Source organism: Rattus norvegicus, chromosome 16 (assembly GCF_021556685.1).
Source record: "Rattus norvegicus strain SHRSP/BbbUtx chromosome 16, alternate assembly SHRSP_T2T, whole genome shotgun sequence".
Lineage (NCBI taxonomy): Eukaryota > Metazoa > Chordata > Mammalia > Rodentia > Muridae > Rattus > Rattus norvegicus.
Window position 1 is genome coordinate 58,677,817 of NC_141549.1, and position 17,834 is coordinate 58,695,650.

General features: G+C 39.4%; 1 protein-coding gene and 1 pseudogene; one reads left to right on the forward strand and one right to left on the reverse strand.

Annotated features, from left to right (window-relative positions):
- Positions 1–17,834, forward strand: part of Erich1 (glutamate-rich 1) — a gene marked incomplete at its 5' end in the record, with an annotated part of 52,793,804 nt that overhangs the window by 27,807,257 nt on the left and 24,968,713 nt on the right.
- Positions 9,482–10,182, reverse strand: Gemin8-ps7 (gem (nuclear organelle) associated protein 8, pseudogene 7; annotated as a pseudogene).

Here is a 17,834-nt window from a genome sequence, read left to right on the forward strand (position 1 = left end):
TCTTAGCACAGCTTTCATTGTGTCCTATAAGTTTGGGTATGTTGTACCTTCATTTTCATTAAATTCTAAAAAGTCTTTAATTTCTTTCTTTATTTCTTCCTTGACCAGGTTACCATTGAGTAGAGCATTGTTCAATTTCCACGTATATGTGTGCATTCTTCCCTTATTGTTATTGAAGACCAGTTTTAGGCCGTGGTGGTCCGATAGCACGCATGGGATTATTTCTATCTTTCTGTACCTGTTGAGGCCCGTTTTTTGACCAATTATATGGTCAATTTTGGAGAAAGTACCATGAGGAGCTGAGAAGAAGGTATATCCTTTTGCTTTAGGATAGAATGTTCTATAAATATCCGTTAAGTCCATTTGGCTCATGACTTCTCTTAGTCTGTCTACGTCTCTGTTTAATTTCTGTTTCCATGATCTGTCCATTGATGAGAGTGGGGTGTTGAAATCTCCTACTATTATTGTGTGAGGTGCAATGTGTGTTTTGAGCTTTAGTAAGGTTTCTTTTACGTATGTAGGTGCCCTTGTATTTGGGGCATAGATATTTAGGATTGAGAGTTCATCTTGGTGGATTTTTCGTTTGATGAATATGAAGTGTCCTTCCTTATCTTTTTTGATGATTTTTAGTTGAAAATTGATTTTATTTGATATTAGAATGGCTACTCCAGCTTGCTTCTTCTGACCATTTGCTTAGAAAGTTGTTTTCCAGCCTTTCACTCTGAGGTAGTGTCTGTCTTTGTGTCTGAGGTGTGTTTCCTGTAGGCAGCAGAATGCAGGGTCCTCGTTGCGTATCCAGTTTGTTAATCTATGTCTTTTTATTGGGGAGTTGAGGCCATTGATGTTGAGAGATATTAAGGAATAGTGATTATTGCTTCCTGTTATATTCATATTTGGATGTGAGGTTATGTTTGTGTGCTTTTCTTCTCTTTGTTTTTTTGCCAAGACGATTAGTTTCTTGCTTCTTCTAGGGTATAGTTTGCCTCCTTATGTTGGGCTTTACCCTTTATTATCCTTTGTAGTGCTGGATTTGTAGAAAGATATTGTGTAAATTTGGTTTTGTCATGGAATATCTTGGTTTCTCCATCTATGTTAATTGAGAGTTTTGCAGGATACAGTAACCTGGGCTGGCATTTGTGTTCTCTTAGGGTCTGTATGACATCAGTCCAGGATCTTCTGGCCTTCATAGTTTCTGGTGAAAAGTCTGGTGTGATTCTGATAGGTCTGCCTTTATATGTTACTTGACCTTTTTCCCTTACTGCTTTTAATATTCTTTCTTTATTTTGTGCGTTTGGTGTTTTGACTACTATGTGACGGGAGATGTTTCTTTTCTGGTCCAATCTATTTGGAGTTCTGTAGGCTTCTTGTATGCCTATGGGTATCTCCTTTTTTAGGTTAGGGAAGTTTTCTTCTATGATTTTGTTGAAGATATTTACTGGTCCTTTGAGCTGGGAGTCTTCACTCTCTTCTATACCTATTATTCTTAGGTTTGATCTTCTCATTGAGTCCTGGATTTCCTGTATGTTTTGGACCAGCAGCTTTTTCCGCTTTACATTATCTTTGACAGTTGAGTCAATGATTTCTATGGAATCTTCTGCTCCTGAGATTCTCTCTTCCATCTCTTGTATTCTGTTGATGAAGCTTGTATCTACAGCTCCTTGTCTCTTCTTTTGGTTTTCTATATCCAGGATTGTTTCCATGTGTTCTTTCTTGATTGCTTCTATTTCCATTTTTAATTCCTTCAACTGTTTGATTGTGTTTTCCTGGAATTCTTTCAGGGATTTTTGTGACTCCTCTCTATGGGCTTCTACTTGTTTATTTATGATTTCCTGGAATTGTTTCAGGGATTTTTGTGACTTCTCTCTATGGGCTTCTACTTGTTTATTTATGATTTCCTGAAATTCTTTCAGGGATTTTTGTGATTCCTCTCTGTAGGCTTCTACTTGTTCTCTAAGGGAGTTCTTCACGTCTTTTTTGAAGTCCATCATGATCAAATATGATTTTGAAACTAGATCTTGCTTTTCTGGTGTGTTTGGATATTCCATGTTTGTTTTGATGGGAGAATTGGGCTCCGATGGTGCCATGTAGTCTTGGTTTCTGTTGCTTGGGTTCCTGCGCTTGCCTCTCGCCATCAGATTATCTCTAGTGTTACTTTGTTCTGCTATTTCTGACAGTGGCTAGACTGTTCTATAAGCCTGTGTCAGGAGTGCTGTAGACCTGTTTTCCTGTTTTCTTTCAGCCAGTTATGGGGACAGAGTGTTCTGCTTTCGGGCGTGTAGTTTTTCCTCTCTACAGGTCTTCAGCTGTTCCTGTGGGCCTGTGTCTTGAGTTCACCAGGCAGGTCACTTGCAGCAGAAAAGTTGGTCTTACCTGTGGTCCCGAGGCTCAAGTTCGCTCGCGGGGTGCTGCCCTCGAGCTCTCTGCGGAGGCAGCAACCAGGAAGATCTGCGCCGCCGTTTCCGGGAGCTTCAGTGCACCAGGGTTCCAGATGGCGTTTGATGTTTTCCTCTGGCATCCGAGATGTGTGCAGAGTGCATTCTCTTCTGGTTTCCCAGGCGTGTCTGCCTTTCCGAAGGTTTAGCTCTCCCTCCCACGGGATTTGGGTGCAGAGACTAGAAACTTCTTAATTAAATTAAAAGTTTGAAGTTTTCAATCTGGTTTGTAGACTCTTTGTTTTTTTTTTTTTTTTTTCGTACAGTGCAGAGGACCTCATGGCAGAAACAAATGGTGAAGCTGACCAAATCAGGACAACCAGGAAGCAAAGAGAAAGCTGGGTCCCAACAGCCTGCTCAACACCTCAGATCAACTACCAGTTTCCACCACCTGACAAGCAGGTCCTTAACATTTGGACTTTGAAGAACACTTGTCTAAATCAGAGCAAGCAGTAAGAAATAAGACTTGTACCAACCCAAAGAACATTTTTCAAAGATAAAGAAAACCCAAAAGACAGTGGAAGTGAAAAATAAACGGAAGAAGAATTAGAGATGAAGACACCGCAGGAAACACAGGAGGAGCGGGAATGAAGGAGAGAGTAAATAGACTGATATAAAGGAGAACTTTAGATTTAGAAAAATGATGGTCACAGAAGGTAGGAAACACAAAAACACCAATATACTCCCAAGGAGGCATCTGGAGAATACTGGGAGAATAAAACACAAGAACTGAAGCTATATAATCACCTGAGGCATTGATCCAAGAATTTACTGACACAAATTAGATTGCTGTTGTTGGGTTTCAGACGCCAGAACAAACAGCTCAGGTGAAAAGTTAACACACCGAAGCAGACTTGACCTCCTAGTTCTCCCAGCATCCCACCTGGCATACCCAGCCCTCAACCCTGAACTTTACAGCCCAGGGGCTGGTCTGCCTTTCCACTAGAGCCTCTTTGCTATATCATCCAAACATTTTGGTCTCTCCTCTTCTCTCTCCCTCCCTATCCCTCCTTCCCCTCCCCCTCCTTCTCTCTCTCCCTCTCCCTCTCTGCTCCAGTGTTCTGTTCTCTTTCCCATCCCCTGTTCTCTCCCTATGGTGACTTCCCTGGCCTTGTTTCTTGGGACCAGTGAACTCAACAGAGAGTGGCTTCCCAATAATTTTTTCCCATTTACTTATTTATTTATTTATTCACTTTACATTCTGACTGCAACCCTCTCTCCTCCCACCACCGTCCTCAATGAGAGAATGGAAAAAAGGAACCAACAGGAATGTAACTGGCTAAGCCTACACATTTGCTAGCAGCATTCTCTGCCAAAAAAAGACAGAATAATGTCAAGACATCTACAAGAGCAAATGGATGCTATAATAAAAGATTGTATAGTAGGATCATGTAGAATACAAACACTGTGATGAAAATGTGAGTCGGGGTAAGCTGTGTGTTCAGCCTAGACCTTAAAGGTCAAACCTTGGAGCCCCCCAAAGGAAAACAATTAATTAAATAAATAAATTTAATAAGCCTAGCTATCAGATAAACTGAGCACGAGGAAACAAAATGCATGATGAAAACTTATAAATGCATGACATCTAACGTAAGGAAAATGAGAGCCATCACAACATCACAATTATTACTTATGTGGAGAAAGAATATTTTAAAACACTACTGGACACAGAAAGAAATTGGATCAGGCTTCCATAATAAAGGAGCTTATCATGATGTCTTCCATTCCCCTCTCACAGCATCCCTGTGAATGTCCTTTCCCACCCTGTGCCTATGAAATAGCCACATACTTGGTGTGAGTTAGAAAATGTAAACATGTAAGGTCTCTGGAAATTGGCCTAGGAATGGATAGCAAATCAATAAATGTTTGTTCAAGGAAATCTCCTAAATGTCAATAAAAACAGCAGGAGTCTGTGATGCGTGGACCAAACCAGAGTCCAGTTCATCACTCGGCAACACGTACCAGAACATCTACTGATCAGGTGTCCAAGAAATAGGAGCCACTGTCTACCCTGAGCCCAGCCAAAAGACTAGTGTCACTTACCACTGTTGAGATCTCACTCCATGACCCCATGACCCCTGCCTCTAATATTTTTCAAGGATAGACAGTATAGTTCAATAAATTGTGTTTAAACCACTGGGTAGATATATCCTCTTTAAATCAAATTAATTTCTTATTGCATAATCAAGAATAAATTTCAAATAAAAAATGCAAATATAAGTAAAACAAAGCCAGAAAAATAACAAAATGACAAGGAAGGGCAACTTGGAAATAAATAAAACCTTTCAGAGTACTTCTGAGAATTCAGAATCAGTGTAATACTAACATGGTTTTTACTGCATAGAAACAAAAGTAGCTTTTCTGGTCAAAAGATAATGAGCAAAGCCAAAAGATAGGCTTCAAGCACTTGGGAAGCTGAGGCAGAAGGTCTGTAATGAGTTAAAAGCCAGTCTATGCTAATTTGTAGGATATATCCCAAACTCAAGGAAAAATAAAGACATGAAAAGAAAAAAGACATCATAGATGAAGGGAGACATTTCTTATAATATTTCAAAAAAAGGGATAAAGTTACAATAGGAATTTCTAAAATCAGCAAGCATGAAAATTAATAATAATAATAATAATAGAAATTTCTAAAGACATAAGTAGATAATTCTCAGAAAGCTTCAAAGGATTTTTTTAACAAATGTCAACCTCAATTATAATATTAGTGGCTTCTCTGGTGATCAAATATGACACAAGAAGCAACTTAGAGAATAGGCTTAATACCTTGAAAGGCTAAAATCAATCACCGTGGGGAAGACATGGCAGGGGACGGGCTCCTTCATGGCAAGGGTGGCAGAATGCTAGACCACTTGTTTGTCCCTCCATGTACAACAGAGTAGAGAAAAAAACGGGGCAGACCAGGCTATAAACCACTAGACAACACCCCACCCAGAGACTCACTTCCTCCACCTATACCCCACATCTCATAGGTTCCATATCCACAATATAGAACCTCAAGTAAAGGTCAAAACACATGAGTCTGTGGAGGGAACTTACATCTAAACCACACCACTTATAATATGAGAGAGGCAAACTAAATTACCTTGAAATATCATTTGTAAGTGAGAGTGCAGTACAAAAATCATTGCCACCTCTGTGAAAGAGAATCAGTATTATCAAGCCTACCAGTATAATCCTTAACACAGCAAATCTTGCTATGGAATAGGTATTGAGTACCACAAAACACTATGTGCACAAATGTAGTCATTGAAGCAGTATTAGCAAAGGAATTAAAATGTTAATTTTTGTACTATCAGAATGGCTAATTATGTCTATTCAATGGAATGTGGTCATTAAAGTTAGTACAAATTCTACATACTGACAGATGATGGTTCTGCATTCTAACCCTCTCTGTGGGAGAGTGTTTATAAAGAGAGGGAGAGAGAACCAAGATTTAGAGTGCAACATGTTTAAAACTGCCTTATGCCTGGCAAGAGGACTCTCACAATTGCCACCATTCTGATGGCCTGAGTTTGATCCCTAGTATCTGTAGAGCAAAAGAAGAGAAGCAACACCTTCAAGTTGTCCTCTCACCTGCCAAGACATGTGTGTGTCCACGTGCACACACACATACACAAAACGAACAAATTAAAATGTAGATGCTATCTTACATGTAAAATGGAGGAAGATAAACGTATGCACGTACTTTTGCTTGCACATACAAATAAAAACCCTCGAAAAGGGCAAGTGGAACCAACAACTAGAGTTCTGGATATGTGGCTATAGGGGCAGATGATGACAAGTGACGGTCAAAAGAATATCTTTCAATACATACTTTTGTCTTTGTTAAGTTTTTGCGAATTTCATACATTGTGTGTAATCAAATGTTCCTTCTATCTCTCCACCACTCTCCTCCCCAAAAAACAATGTGCTTTCTTTTTAACCCATTGATTCCACTTAGTTCTTCCTGTTTGGGAATAGGAAAAAGACCACCTACTGGTTCCTGGGTAACTTCTCAGATTCCACATCCCTAAAGAAATCAGACTCTTCCTCCACCAGCAGCAACCAATCACTGGAGCTCCTCAGCTAGAGGTTAGACTTCATGAGCTGTTCTCTCATTTGTGCTGGTATTTTGCCTGGTTAGATGTTACACAGGTCTTGTGCATGCAATGTCATGTGAGTTCATGTGTGCAATGAGTCAGTCATATCCAGCAAACACTGTTTAACTACAGGCATTCAGTACCTCTTGTTCTTACAATCTTTCTGATTCCTCTTCCATGGTGATCCCTGGGCTTTGGACAGACAAGGTGTGACAGAGATGTTGCACTTAAAGCTTAGCATTCCGTGCATGGTGTTTATTCTCTGCATTTGACCAGTTGTGAGTCTCCATGCAAATCACCATTTACTACAAAAAGTTTTGCTGATGAGAATTTAAAGACGCACTAACCTATGAATATAGAAGGCAGTTTATTTATTTGTCTATTTGAGGAGTAATAGTTCTGGGATCCCCCCTAGAGTTTGTCTCTTTGCTTACCACAGTGTTTTGTCCCAGGCATTAGTACCATCTTATGGATCAGGCTTTCAATCTAATCAAAAAGTGATTGGTTACAACCATAATAGGCATACCACTATTGCCTCAATGGATATACTTTGGTGGGGTACTCATTATTGGAGCTCTCACACCTCCCAATACTACGGAAGCCAAGTAGTAGAGATAAGGTTTTCAGGTGAGTACCAACTTGATTTTCCCATATCCTATGACTCAAGTATATGGTGCTTTACTATCAAGGTTTGGAGGATAACCAAAGACAATGAAAATAGCATGCAACATTTGAGGGCATGTATGAAATCCTCCTGACCAACAAGCTTAAAGCAGTAAACCATACCTACCATTGGGTTCTTGTTTAACAGTCTATGGCTTCTGGGACAGGCATTGCCCCCCCACAGAGGATAACTCAATTTAAACTTATTTTATATGTATATATGTGTAGGTTACTTAGTAAGCTTACGAAGTATCAGGAGTCTGTATAGCATGTTAAAACATCTTTAGTTTTTTTTTATCTCTCCCCAAACTCTTTCCTCTACTCTGCCTCTCCATCACCTATTCTGTTTTCCCTATTATAGAGATATTTCTTCATCCAAGTTTACTGCTTCCTTATTCACAATAGCAAAGACATTAATACTGCTTAGATGTCTATCAACTGCTAAACAGATAATAAAAATATAGCACATATACATAAGGAAAAGTTATTTAGGTACAAGAAAAATGAAAATGTGAAATTCATAGATAGATTAATGAAGCAGGAAATATTCATTCTGAGTTAGGTAACCCAGTCCCAGGATTTAAAATGTCACATGTTCTTTCTCAAATGTGAACATTAGGTAGGAATTATTAAAATATGTGTGTGTATAAATTGGGGTATGATAAAAGGTAGAAAACTAGTAAGGGGACATAGTAGACTATTTCAAAGAAAGACGGTGATGTGAAAGGAAAAGAGCAAATAATATCATTGAACAATAAAGGCTTAAAATTTGTAAAACCTACTTTTTAATAAGGGTTCATAAATGCTTTAACCTCCCTTCTAGCCCACCATTCACCTGATGTAGTAGACAGGAAAGGTTACTAGGGCAATGGAGGATGCGGACCTGTTTAGAAACAGTTCTTTGGAGCTAATCTAATCTGCCTTGTCAAGACATAAGCAATTCAGTTCACACAAATCCGAAGCAGCAAATCAATCCACTCACGAACACCATTCAGGAATCAGGAATGGCGGGTCAAGCCAGAAGAAACCTCACAGCTCTACCCATCAGCCCATCTGTGAAAGCAGTAAGAGGCCACTGGAACACAACCAGAAGTTCTTCAGAGTGTTTTTCTCTATGAGTCATGACAAAGGATGACCAGCAAGAAATGCCAAGGCAAACTCAATAACATACAGCATTGTCAGTGAAGACCAGCACCAGCAAAGCCCAACAATGACCAGCAAAGACTGGTAAGGCATACTAATACCACACAGCATTGTCCACTGTCTGTTGTGTTGTGTTTATACCCTTTCCAAACCTCATGTGTTCTCTCAAGCATCAGCTCTAGCAAAACAATACATGCCCTTTTCCCAGGCTGCTTCCAGAAAAGCACCACATGTCTGCTTCAGCACAGCTCCTCTCATAAGACAGTTTCCAGAAAAATATCACATAACGCAACTGAGTCTCTGAAGAAATCGGAAATCTCCACTTCAAACAATGATACTTCTAAAGTATTATTTTTATATTTTGCTATGATTTCTATCCAAATGAATTAAAAACTAAAATTAAAAATGCATCAGCATAAGAATTAAGGTGTTTTGTTTTATTTTATTTTTTTACAAATAAAGTTTTATTGAAACACAGTCACATTCATTTGTTTATTCAGTAACTATGGCTGCTTTTATGCAATGAAGACAACAGGGCTAAGCAATTATGACACAGACAACATGGCCTGCCAAGTCCAGAGTATTTACTCTCAGGCCTTTTATAGAGCATGCGGGCTGACACCTAGCTGAGTAACAAGTGACACCTGTCTTACCGTAACTTGCATTGTTTTCAAAGGCATCCAAAGAGCTACAGTCAGAGAAAATGTGTGGACAGAAGCCCAGTGTGGGGTGCAAGCCTGTAAGCTAGCATTTGGGAGGTGGAAGCAGGAAGATTTAAGAGTCTGTAGCTAGCATGGGCTGTATGAAAACTGATCATAAAATGTAGGAATGGATAACATGTGTCCTAAGGCTTTTATGACATTCAGGACAGTTCAAAGTTGTAAATTAAACATGCAAAACAATAGGCAGGATCTCTAGGCAATAATTTCAGTGAACTGGACTGTTACAGAGAAAACTGAGGACCAGCACAACACCTATGTCAAGTGAACATTCCTTGTGTTGGCAACAGTATACCTCCTATTGACAGAATTATAAGTGGCTGACAGACTGTGTCCGCCATGTTGGTATACAGGCCTCTTTCTCTGAAAATGTCCAAAGACATGAAGAGGGAGAGGCTAGGAACTGTGAGGCATTGCCTAGGGTCCCGGTGCCGAGGCCTCAGAACTTCAGGGGAATGACAGGCCAGTACTTCGGCTGCTTTCTGTCACAGTGCTTGTCAACGCTCAGCTGCACAGAAGCCTCCATAGCCAGGATCTCGGGAGCGCTGTTCCCATATAAGCTCTTCATCTCTGCTTGGCGCCGCTCCCAGGGCTTCTCAGATGGGGGCTCCACTGACCTGTGGTGGTTGAGGTACAGGCCGTGGTCCGCATTCACATAGTCATTCAGACCTTCCTCGTCCAGCTGCTGCTGTCGCCGTCGCTCTTCTCTGTGCCTCTCAGTCTGTGCAAATACTGGTGGAGCTCCTCGGTGATCTCCGTACTGCTCAGGTGACACTCCACTTCGTCATCGGAATCCGACTCCAGCTCTTCCTCTTCACACAGGGCTCTATTTTCTCTGGTGGATGCCTGGGTTCTAGGGCTCTCGGAACTTTTGAGATGGAATACACTGTAGGGAGACTCCTGCCACTCCATGTGCTCGCCTTGAGAGTTCCAAGGATATCCAGCCTCATAAGCCAGGGAGTTCCAGGGAAGAACTCCGTGAGGGAAGAACCATGGGGAAGTGAAATAGGAATTCCTGGACTTTCTGTAAGCATTCTGGTGCCTTTGCATCCAGAGCACTGCATGGCGATGATGTTGTCAGTATCTTGCATATACTGGGTGAGAATACCAAGTTGCAGTAGCCCTCCATTTGGAGGTCATTGCTGCTATCTCTGATTGCAAAAGTCCAAGTGAGAAATCATGGGACTGAAGCTTGAAGATCTCGGGCAGTGGGCAACAACAGACCTTGTTCTTGTGGTCAGTGTTTTATTTTAAAAAAATTTATTCTCCCTTTCCCAGTCTTTCCATCTTCCTATGATGCTTCCAGAAAAAAAAAAAGTGTATGCCAATGGGAAGAAATTAAATAAAAACCAAAGAGCATTTATAACTTGCTGAGTTATTTTTACCTCCAAATCCCACATGGTAAACTACCCAAAGAACACATTCAGCCTTTTGTAGACCTAAATGGACTTCTCCCTGCTGAAACAAAAACAAATTTAGATCTCAGTTGCATGATGGTGTGAGTAGATAGAAACAAGGAGAAAAGAGAAATAGCATCCCCTCAAATCCCAAGGTTAACCTAGACCTTCTCAAGTCAGAGCTGAGAACCAGTCTACCCCACAGCCAAAGGAGGCACAGGCACTGGCCCTTAAAACCCTCATTCTCCTCCTTCCCTGGAACATCTGAAGGGAAGCAAACACCTGCCCTGTGGCCTTGCACTTCCACTCCAACAACAGATTCTAAGTTTTCCCTTTCAAAATCCATCTCCAGTAGACGTAATCTAATTGGTATGGAGCCCAAACATTATCCCTTACTTTGGAGAAATGGCCACTATTACTCTTGACCAGTTCTGAGCTTTTACAGTGAAGCAGAAACATGGAGAGACAGATTATGAGAACAGCCTTATAATCTTCAGCAAAAACAAATAGGTTGTGTCCTAAGGATAAGTCCAAAAGTTAATCATTACGGAAGAGAGAGGTTTTATGTTTCCTAGCAATATGTTTACACATATTATGGCAAACATAATTAGAACTTATATAACCTCAAGCATTTCTATTAGGTCTCTTTGTTCCCAGAAATAACATCCCTGAGGCTTCTCGTATATAAATAAATGCTTAGGCCAATAGCTGTGGCTTATTCCCTAACTAGTTCATAACTTATTTAACCCACTTAGTTTATATTGGGAGTGCCACATGGATTACCTCTCCTCAGGTTTATGTGACCTTCTCCAGAGTTCCAGGTGAATCTCCTGCACTTGACTCTTTCCCAGAATTCCTCTCTCTCTCTCTCTTTCTCTGCCAGAACTCCCACCTACTATTTCCTGACACAGCTCATTGGCCAGAGGCTTTCTCATTGACAGGTGATGTTTCCACACACTTCAGAAGAGATTCTCTGTACAATCTTATAATCAGTAGACGTTACATTTTGAAAATTACCTGTGGTGGTTTCAATGAGATATCCCTGTAAGACTTTGGCATTTGGATATTTGGCTCCAAGTTGGTGGAACTTTTTGGAAAAAAAAAAAATATGAGATTTGTACTTGTACAAAGAGTTGTATCATTGGATGGGGACTAGTATCAAAAAATATTCAGGTCATTCACAATTTGTTCTCTGCTTCCTGCCTGTGGATCAAGATGTGCACTCTGGGCTGCTGGGGAGCCACCTGGTTCTATGCGTTTGCTCCATCATCGTAGACTCTAGCCTCTGGAACTGTAAGACTAATTAAACTCATTTTTTTAATAACGTCTTTGCAAAAAGTGTCTTATCACAACAATAGGAAAGTTCTAAGACAACACTAAGCCAAGGGGAGTAAAATGGTAACTAACGCATGCCAATGCAGCTTAAAGAGTAAACAGAGGCAGCGTTGTGCACGGAAGAAGAGAAGCAGGGTTGCTCTTGGTGGACGCTCTGGTGATGTCTCTCTGACCATTTGCCAATTAAGTGACACTTTTCTAGTGAAACTAGAAATTTAAATAGGACGTGTGTTTCTTCTAACTTATTTCATTACCATTCTCATGAGATCAGAGAACAAATAATTCCAGTCATGGCTATTATACTTGGGTTTCTCTTCAGATCATATAAATCTTTCTTCTTTCACCAATTATGACTATCAATACATATACATATACATGTGTATATATATACATATACATATGTATATACACATATAGTATATATGTATATATATATAGAGAGAGTAAAACTCATTTATCTAAAGTCTTTTGAGCATGAGAACTCTGGATAACTAACACTTCTAGATGAATGAGAATTATCTTTAACAATTAAAATTTTTAAATGAATTTACATATCTTAAGTGAATATTTTTCCAAGATGTTCTGGAGCATACAGTGCACACTATTCTGAAAATTAGTTTATACTTTTGTCACTGTTGTTAATAAGTTAATTCTCTGCTGGTGAAATGAGCCAATTCAAGCCAGATTAAATTAGCAAGTAGAGGGGGAAACAGGCTGTTAATTGACAGTACTTGAAAAGACAACAAAAATCCCACTTGTCTCCATTTAAGGATCAGGCCGGATTTCAGAAAATAAGGCACCAGCTCCAGGAACAGACCATAAAGTCCAGAAACAAGGTCATAAAACCCCCTTCCAAAGAACAGCCTGGGGATAAGCAAAAACATGAGGAAATATCTTATCTCAGAATGGGCCATCTGTGCTGGACAGCCCTACATCATCCTATGGTTAATTGTTCATGACACGGGAATGCAAACCACTGACCACCTGTGACCCCCTAGCACCCACCAATTAAATTTTAAATTACCTAATCCTTTTAGAGAGTTCCCCCAGTTCCCTATAAGACCTGAGAAGCATCCAGGTGTTCCCTTAAAACCTGCATTTTGGAGAATGGCTGACCTCTGCGTGTTGGTTGGTTTTGTAGAATAAATGCTCTTTGTCTTGGCATAGATTTTTGAACTCTTACTTAACTTTTTAAGTTTACAAAAAGATAAGTCCTTCAAAACTGGCATTTACCAACCTCAAGACACTTTCCTAGTCCCTCAAATACTTTCTTGGACCCTCAGACATTTTCATAGAAGCTTTCATATCCTCAGGCTTTATATAAACATCAAATTTTACACTTTTTTCTACCTAATTATTCATCATGAGACACAGGTGGTTGACCATTGGGATCAGTCTTTGTAAAGTGAGTTCCTTTATCTAAAGAAATTGAAAAAGTTATTTCTTTCATTAGAGGAGTTGACAGAAGTTGGTGATGATACTGTGGGACCTGAGTATATGAGGTTATAACAAAGTAAATAGCCTGAGGGATGGGCAGCCCAGGCCCTGGGCTAGAAAGTTCATGGTTAGGGGTAGAGTATGCCAGGCAGGAACTGAGGGATGCTGGGAGAACCTGAAGGCCAAGTCTGCTTTGATATGTAAAATATCAGTCTCCCAGGGTCTGAAACCAAACAGTATGACTACTAGGTTACATATGTAAGAAAAATAATATAATTAATTAATATATATGAAAATATATATGTATGTATATACATAATAGCCTATTAAATGTATGAATTTATTTGCAATAGTGATATTTTTCACCTCATTCTATGTGTAGGTGCATGATATGTAGGTATGTGTATACATGTTGTATTCGTGTGTGCAAGTGTGAACACATGCATGCCGAGGCTAAGGTTGACATCCCATATCTTCTTCAGTAGTTCTTGACTTTATTTATTGAGACAGTCTCTGACTAGCCTAGAGTTTCAGCTTTTGGCTAGTCTAGCTAGCCATCTTGCACCATTGATCCCCTGTTTCTACCTCCCACATTCTGGATTCCAGGTGAATTGCCGCCCCTGCTTAAAAGTACTTGTAAGTACTGAGGATTTGGACTCCAGTGTCTCAACAAGTACTTTATCCACTAAGCCATCTCCCACCTCTTCCCTCCTCTTTTTTGTCCTTTCTCCTCCTCCCTTTCTCCATTGTTGATGGTGTCCTCATACAAGTACATTTAGTTCTAAGAGCTTTACATTTTCTAAGGGTTTAGAAGTCATATGATAATTCTTCCTTTAAGCACTTTGTTACCGAACATTAGGCTTTGAAATAAGGCCTATGCACATTTCTGCCATGTGCACGAGCTGTTAATGCAGACCAGTTAAGAGTCCTTGTTTGGTAATGCATGGGGCAGTTTACTTATGACTTTGGCTATTTCTAGTAGAAGAGTTTGCTTTCAGATGAATTTGACATTACAGGATATCACATCACAATAAATGCTCCTACTTGATTTATGCTATATATTTAATATGTGTGCTCATATGTGTGTGCACCTATGTGGGCAGGTGTTTGTATATGTTTGTGTGTGTGTGTGTGTGTGTGTGTGTGTGTGTGTGTGTTTGTGTGTATGCATGTGAAGACCAAAGGTCATTGTTAGATGTCTTCTTCAATTGCCATACACCTTATTTTATGAGACCAGGTTTCCCCTCGAATCTGGAATCTACTGGTTGGGCTAGACAGCCTGGACGGCAAGTCATAAAGATCCACTCTGTTTCCCTAACACTAGAATTACAGGCATGTGCTCCTCCCGCACTTACATATTCTTTGAATAAGTTCTATGTATTGAACTAAGGTCTCCATGCTTACATGGGAAGAATTCTATTGGCCAAGCCATCCTCCATCCTTATTTATACTGTTTTATTATTAATAAAAAAGCAATTTTATTAAGATAATGTAAAATCACAAGATGAAATAATGTTTCATCAGGCAATGGGGGAAAAAATTGGGTCTCGGAATTGTAAAGCAAAGAAAAGGAAAAGACAGAGGCAGGTGTGATTCCACACAATGCATGCTAAGCACTTCTCTTTGTTTCCCAGAGCTGGGTAACAAATCTGGTTTTATGCTTTGTTATTCAAGCAAAGAAATGAGATTCATAATGTCTATTTAATGTAAATAAAGCAATTGCCTCAGAAAAGCAAGTTTTTCACATGGTGAGTTGAGAAAGTAATTTTTCCTTTGTCCTTCACCAAGAACTCACTGTAACAGTGAAAACAGCATTCTCAGCAGTAACTTTACAAGCCACAAGGAAGAGCTTCACCGGACAGTCCTATATAAAATCCTGCCATGTAAGTCAATAGCATGACTCAATGAGAAAAACTCTACAGGGAAATGTGTGAAATGGCTTGTTTTAAACACAACAGTTAATTGTCCATGGCTGCTCCTGGTAGACCAATGTCACTGACTATGACATTGTTGAGAGCATATACTTGGTCACTTCTCAGTCACCAGTGGGAGATTACTTACTAGCTCAAGTCATTGAAGGATGCTTGACGGGTCTCTCTGGGACCTATAACTCTATGCTGGGCCCTGGACACTTCACAGGAGTGGTGATTTAAGCAGGGAAGACACATCAGGGAGCTTCATTATTATTCTAAGCTTCCACTTAAAATATAGCTGCTCACTATGGAGTTTAAAATAAGAAAACAGAGACAAATTAATTAAAAGAAAGGAAGCATCCATTAAAGGCATTACTGTCGGCAATCACTGGTCAATGTATGAAGTTAATTGGCAAACAACTAGCTTATTACTGATGGTATAGACTCTTTCTTGACTCTGACACCAAGCCAAAATGTCAACACTAACTCCTTCACTTTACTTTTTGTATAAACAAGCAACATTAGCATTCTCCCAGAGAGAAGAGTAGAAAATTGTTCATAATGAGTTCAGACCTGGAACTAAAAACACAAAGAGCGGTGTGCTTGAACAAAGTGAGATTATCCAGTGCAAACAATGAATCAGTTGTCAGCTGGGTAAGAAGATAACCAAATCACCAGTGGCCAGAGGTCTTACAAGGCAGTGATTACACTCAAAGTTTTTCTTCCATCAATTTTTCCAGTATCTTGGAGGAGGAAACAACTTTAACCTTGACACCAAGACTTCTTCATCTGCACACACACAAAAGCCTAAAAATAACTTTGCAGTCAGTTGGACTAGGTTTCAACTGCTTGGAAAGATAGACAACATTCAGCTATTAGTGTTAATTTTTAATTATATACATGAAAAGTGGATATTAAAGATTCATTGAATCTAGCTGTTACTCTGTTAGAGAACAATTGCCAACTGACAGCTCTCAGGATACGAACCACTTAAATGCAGGGACTGTGTAAATGCCCCAAACTATGTCAATAAGTAATGAAGCTCTTATCAATAAAGATGACAAGGATTTAGGATTCTTGGTAGAAAGGGCCAATTTAAACTAATTTTCTCAAAGACAACTGGGTAGTTCCTTCAACCAAATTTTAGAGAAGACATTGGCAAAGCTGGACTTTGGGCTAGCCCCAGGGCCTGAAATGAAGCCATGTATCCTCACCTCCCAGTCTTTTGTTCTTTCTCTTGGTTGTGGTAGCTTCTTCCTACCAATATGAGAGGCGTTCCTTTTGTACATCAGAAAATACAAATTCAGCAGCATCATTTAATCTTTGGTGGCTGGAAAATCTGTGTAAGGGTAAAGAGTATTTGCTGCTCTGACAGTTGCCCTAAGATACCCATCTCAGCAACCATGTCAGGCTCCTCATGACCATAAATCCAGCTACAGAGAATTCTCTACTCTCTTCCCTCTTTTACAGGCATGTATGCTAAGATACACATACCTAAAGTTACCATCATCGACCCAAAAGAGCTTCACTATCTGAGGAACAAGTCATCAAGCCATGAGCCTATAAAAAACATTTAATATTGAAGCCATAATCCCTATCATTATAATCAAATACAACACTATGAAAATGCTTTCTGCTCTCTCTCTCTTTTTTTCTTTTCTTTTTTTCAGAGCTGGGGACCAAACCCAAGGCCTTGTGCTTGCTAGGCAAGCGCTCTACCACTGAGCTAAATCCCCAACCCTCTGCTCTCACTAAAGAAAATATTTGGGAGCCTGGAAAGATGTTCCAGTGGTTAAGAGAGCTAACTGCTCTTCCAGAGGTCCTGAGTTCAATTCCCAGTAACCACATGGCGGCTCACAACCATATGAAATGGAATGTAATGCCCTCTTCTGGTGTGTCTGTAGAGAGAAAGAGTATACTCATATACATAAAATAAATAAGTCTTTAAAAAAAGGAAAAAATGTTTGCTATGACTGCCAAACAGTGTTATTCATTTTTAAAATACACATATCAAATCTTAATTATTTCAATGTACTTTGTTTCTCAGTCAAGATCTTCAAAGGCCACTTTATTTTGTGAGGCTGAAAATACTTCCAAACTCCACTTTGCAGATTGTCCTCACAAACAACATAAAACTTTTATAAGAAAAATTCTTATATAGCTAAATGTCAGGGAGAACCAGCTTTATGTGCTATAAGGAATACGTGATTCTTTATTTGAAAAATAAAATATACCATTAAATAATGGCAAGTTCCTACCATTGAGACCTCTTTGGTAAGCATGTCATAGAATTGGAAAACATGACCTCTTTTTTCATATAATTATTGTTACACACACACACACACACACACACACACACACACACACACACACATATCCTATAATATAATATGCTTATATTCAGCATGATAGACATCAAGAGTCATACTGACATGTACTAATAATGATATAATCCGTTATTACAAAAGAAACAATCAAAGCTATACTCCTTTTTTAAAGTAAAGCATAATTATATCAAAAATGGCACAAATAGGACTCCATGTGATGATGAAGAGCATCTGGGACCCCAAATGCTAATAGGCAACAATGTTTTTTAGGAGAGATACTATTCACATGAAACTGATGTTTCTAATTTTCAAATTAAGGCAAACATCTTTAGCACTGAGTTGAAGAAGATATTCTGAAAACACATGGAATAGCAGATAAATTG